General features: G+C 31.3%; 1 long non-coding RNA gene across 1 annotated transcript; it reads left to right on the top strand.

Moving 5' to 3' along the window:
• Window positions 1–1,919: 1,919 nt before the first annotated feature.
• LOC107005655 lies at window positions 1,920–4,665 on the top strand. The gene is made up of 2 exons (XR_001454916.2): window positions 1,920–2,368; window positions 4,468–4,665. It is a non-coding gene; the product is annotated as an uncharacterized LOC107005655 (long non-coding RNA).
• Window positions 4,666–5,728: the final 1,063 nt, after the last annotated feature.

Raw genomic sequence — 5,728 nt, 5'->3', positions numbered from 1 at the left:
AATAATCCAGAGTCTAACCTCAAAAACGAGGTTTTTCGAACTATTTATAAAAAATAAAAACCTAATTACATAAGGACTCTATTTGCTGAAAATCTGTCAAAACGCGGCTGGATCGACGGACATCGTGACGGATCATCGTGGTCACGACGGACCGTCATGAACTCCGTCGTCCTATACTTGATGCAATTTCTTCTACTGCTTTCTTCATTACCCTCGACGGCAGGTATGACGAATCATCACAGGCACAACGGTCCGTCGAGGCTCTCCGTTCCAAAACACTTGAACTCTTGGAATATGGGTAGTGGGACTACTTCTCTGAACTTCATGACGAACCTGCAGGACGGACCGTCACGGATACGACGGTCAGTCACGCTTTCCGTAACCCGACACTTGGTCAGACTTCCCCATCTTCCTTCAGCAGCTGCACTACGTTGCCACCTACGGACCGTCACAAGCTCCGTAGGTGGTCTCTTCTGCATTTCTTCGCTCAAAAACCTCCGCATTCATCTTTGGACAGATTTTTTGCAAATAAGGAGAAACTTATATAAAAATTAGCACAAAAAGGCTTTTGGACACACTAAACTTAAGGAAATAGTATTAAAAATACCGTGAAACCACGGCATATCAACACTTAAAAGAAAGAAAATTAGCTTATATTGTTCTTTTATTGTCTTATATTCTTCTTCTTTTCATCTTGCCATTGTTCCTTTGTTCTTAAGTTTTATCACAACTAATAGTTAAAGGGTATTTTTAAGTTACTAGTATTTGGGTACGCGCGTCGCGTGTATAGCCAAGTGTACCCAACCATTACTATAAACTTGTGACAATCGTGCTCCACATAAGTCCTTAGTTATCTTATTGTAGTGTTTGACCTGTAAATGTTAAGTATTTATAGAATTTATATTGCAGTTAAAAGTAAAAATGATGGTGGATATAAGAAGATGTTTCACCAATTAGTGTTACACAAATAATTATGAGTTAGAGTGTTAGTTTGAAAACTAAAAATAGTTATCTAACTTTATATGGATCATTGATAATGAGCTTTAGATATAACTTTGGATCTCTTTATTATTGATTAAAGAGACAATATACTAATTCATGAGATCTAGTTATAAACGCATGTATAGTCATTAAATATATCTGCCAAATATTTCATATTATCCATGTAACACACAAATGGTTGGCATATAACAAAATATCTAATCTTTCATTAAGATAATTTTTAATTTCATTTGGATATAAGAAATATAATATTGTGCATGATCCACATCAATAATAATAATAATATAAAGTCCAAATAAGTAATGTCTATTAAATTGTAATCTAGACAAAAATTTCTTTATATAAGTTGTTGGCACCTAATTTTGATCGACCTTTAACCATTTTAGGGATGCTATTCAATTAAATACGTATTTTTTAAATTTATTATAAGTTTAGAGATTTAATCGATTTTGCATAAAAATTCTTTATAAAATTATTGCAAATATTTTAAAAATATCTTAAATATGTCTTAATAAATTTTGAAATAATTATTTCATTCAAGTGTTTTTAAAGTTAAGTGATTTTCAAAAAACAAAAGTACTTTAATATCTGTAGTATCTTAATTAAATAGTAATTCCTAAATATTTCTCAAAATTATTTAAATCTTAGCCTATTCTATTCTAATTTCTTTCAATTCTAGACTATTCAATTCAAATTTTATTTCAATTATAATCACCTTTTCCTTGCAATTCTATCCAATATTATTGCAATTTTAGCCACTCCCGATCTTTTTCAATTTGATTTTAAGACATCATCTTTTAATCTCATCCGTCAATTTAATTCATTAAATCCTAAATCAAATTCTAGCCACTTATATAATTTCATCTGACGGTTAAAATCAACCCTTTACTTTTCTACCTAAAAAGACCAAAACATAAAAAAAAAAAAATAGTTCATCCTCTTCCCCCTATCTAAGAGCGCCCCTCCCATTCTCTCTTTCCCCTCCCGTCGCTTTCTCTTCTCCGAGCCAACGATCGACCCCAATCACCGGTGGGATCTCTCTTCCTTTCGTCACGTCCCTTCCTCTCTCCCCCAGGAGCTCCGACTCCGACAGGAAGCCGGCGGCCCTCTCTCCTCCCTTCTTCTTCCCCGACCAACAGCCGACGAGGATCACCGGCGACTGGTGAAGCTGCCAGCGGCAGCAGAAACTGCTCCATCGCCCTCCTCTTCTCCAGCAGCGAGCAGCCGACGAGGAGAGCAAAAGCCACAACCGGCGACCAGCGCACATCCGGCGAGAAGCGATGGAGCCGGTGAAGGCAGTAGCTGATGCTCCTACCGAAATGGGATGCAAAGCTTCAATAAGACAGATCTTTACATATCTGTTCGGGTTCGTTTATTTTCCAACTATTACCTCCTTTTGGCAAACTTACGCATTCATCTTTGTTTTATAACAAGCTTGTCACTGATTGCAAATTTGGATCTATCATGCAACATGTTGAATTGAATTAGCATTAGTATGAATAAGAAACCCAGATAGTTTTATTTAGCTCTTTGAATATATAATGATTATGTGATGACTTATATTATTGCAAATTTCATCCCGTTGGATTGATTCTCATGCCTTTTGCATAGTAGTATGATTTGGTCTGTCAATCAAGTGCTCAATTTTAAGAATAATCATAATCATTAGATAGTTCTTATAAGTTTCTGTGTGCTGATTTTACATGATATTAACTTGTGGTTTTGTTTTAAAACGATTCCTTCTACAGTTTTAATTGAATTTTTAACCAAATTAAGCCATTATATAAAACAATTTACCAAAGTAATACATTTTTCTAAAAGTTTACAAAACTAGTATAAACGTATTTCACGGTAATGTTTTAGGGTATATTTTATTTTTAAAAAACTAACAGCATTAGGTTGATATATGTTACTGTAAGTATAGTTTTACTCCTAAAACGTTATTTTCAGTAACGTTTTACTCCTAAAACGTTACTATGAATAACGTTTTAGGAGTAAAACGTTACTGTGAGTAACGTATATCAATCTGACGCCATCAACTTTTAAAAAATAAAATACATCCTAAAACGTTACTGTGGAATACGTTTATACTAGTTTTGTAAAATTTTAGAAAAACATGTTATTTTGGTGAATGACTTTATATAATGACTTAGTTTAGTTAAAACATTGTTTTAATTAGACACTCCTGTATTTTTATGTTTGCCAAAATTAGTTGTGCGTAAAATTAAATTTTTGTAAAATTTGATCATAGCTTGATTCTTTGCTCCATTAGTTGATTGTAGGTATTCACTGTGATTGATTTGCTAATAATCCTCATACTTATTTAAATTAGCATCTCGATCGATCCCCATATATATTTTTGCCCCTCTTTTATTTATCTGATGACTGTGGTAAATTATTTTAGGTCATGAATATTAGTTTGGGGTGTAATTTTATTCTATCCTAAATAATCATGCCTATTTGCTTGACTAAATTAATTTAGTTTCTAAAATTATTCTATCCTTGTTTTGTTTACGTGGTGTATTATGGTTGACTGATTTTGTTTATCTTAATTTAAAGTGAAACTGATTTCTTACTTGTCTATATTTTGCAAAAATAACATTGATTTGGTTCTTCATTATTTAAGGAAAAATAATGTTACTATCCCTATTTTATTCTTGTTCTATCAGATTTCTTAATTACTTGTTTATTTTGGGTAAAGAATAATTTAAAATAATCTTGATTATGGTTCTTCTTTATTTAAGGAAAAGTAATATTACTCTTTCTTTTTTTATTCTTACTTGTTTATATTTGGTAATGAAATATTTTAAAATTTTCTGATTGATCCTCCTTTAAAATAAGGAAAATAGAATATTAATCGATTACTTAAAAAATATTTGTTTACCTTATATGTTCCCCTCTTTTCTATATATAAGTAGATCATTCTCTCAATCATTCATCCACTCACTTTTAATACAAGTTCTCTCACTCATTCTCTCATTGCTCATACACACACATTCATTCTCTCAACTCATCATTCACTCGTTCTTCTAATACAAGTGCTACCTCATTCTTAACTCACTCTCATTCTCTCATTGCTCATACTTGAATACTAATAATATTACTCTACTCTTAAAAATAAGTTAAGATTCTGATAAGCATTCAAGTACTTTTTGCTACTTTGCTGTGTTTGGATTACACTGTCTCTATTATTGATAATTTTTTATGCATAATTGGTTAGCCCTCTTTATTATTTTAGATATAATTTTTGCATTATTATAAATATTTGTGTGTTGGAAAACGAAACAACAAGGAAGCATCGAAGTTAGTTTCATTTTCCTTTTACATGTGAAAATATAACTATGGTTATTCATTATATCTTTTTGTGTGTTATTTACATATATATGAGAGTAATATGTTATTACGAGTATTTTATATTATAATTATTTCTCCATTGTATATGTGGTACATTACCTCTTCTTGCAGGTTTTGAACTTAGAGTTCAAGATCTTGAAGAGTGACCTAGAAGAAATTGTGGACAAAGCCTCATTTATTTTAATTATATATATATGTTTATTTGTTCTTTTTTTTTTTCTTGTAATGTTTGTACAACTCTTTCACTCTCATATAAAATATATTTGGGGATCGCCTTAGGAGAGGAGGAATTATATGCTAATTTGCAAACTTATTTGTGTTAGAAAGCATATCTATAGGATTTTAATAAAACGACTTTAGATCTAACTAAAAATAATTAAATAAAATAAATCATCTTTGTTGAATTACTTGGTTAATCTTGTCTGACTAATGATCTTAAGTTTATTTTGATTCGCATTTTAATGATTTGGTTATAACTATAGATCTCTTCTTAATTTGCTAGAATGTTAAATAATTTGTGTGCATATTTTTACAAAGTTATTCAATTGAATAAATATTATGCCTATAAAATCTAAGTAAACATTTTGAGCACCTAGAAATTCTGCTCTTAGGTGTATTTTAATAATTTTTGGATATTTAAATGAGAATAATTGCAAATATTTTCTACTCATTGTAAATAATAATAAATTTTCGCCTTTATTTTACTGCATGTGTTTATCCTAAAATCTGCAAATAATTGATATTTCTACACCCTAATTAACCCCTCTTTTATCTAAAGTTGATACTAATTATTTTCTGCAGCTAATAAAAAATAATGGTCTAAGAATTAATTTCTGCATTAATAATAAAATCTGCTCTTGTTCAAAAAAATATTTTCTGCATCTAATAAAATGACTGCCTAAGAAATATTTCTGCATTAATAACAATTTGATCTCTAATTGTTGCACTGTAATTGTCACGACCCAAAACGAGCCGCGAGTGGCACCCACACTTATCCTCCTATGTGAGCGAACCAACAAATCTAACCCCAACGTTTACCAGTATATAAATTTTGAATAACAAAATAAAAATGCGGAAGACCAAAACTCATTAATATAACCAATTAAATGAACTTGTAAAATATATTACTTATCATCCCCAAAATCTGGAAGTCATCACATCAACAACATCTATCCTCAAATATCTAAGTCTAAGAATAATTAAGAACTAAAATAAGTAAAACGATGGTCCATGTCCGAACTTTGAAGACATCAAGACGCGAAGAAGAGAATCCAGCCCGAGCTAGGAATAATAGCTCACCCTGAATTCTGACGTGCTGAAGACTGGCTAGAGTTGCGGACGAGACGAAGTCACTGGTGCACTTGCTGCACTC

The sequence above is a fragment of the Solanum pennellii genome, chromosome 12, assembly GCF_001406875.1.
Source record: "Solanum pennellii chromosome 12, SPENNV200".
In the NCBI taxonomy this organism is placed as follows: domain Eukaryota; kingdom Viridiplantae; phylum Streptophyta; class Magnoliopsida; order Solanales; family Solanaceae; genus Solanum; species Solanum pennellii.
The sequence above is the reverse complement of the archived record's forward strand: the minus strand, read 5'-3'. Positions and strand labels throughout refer to the sequence as shown.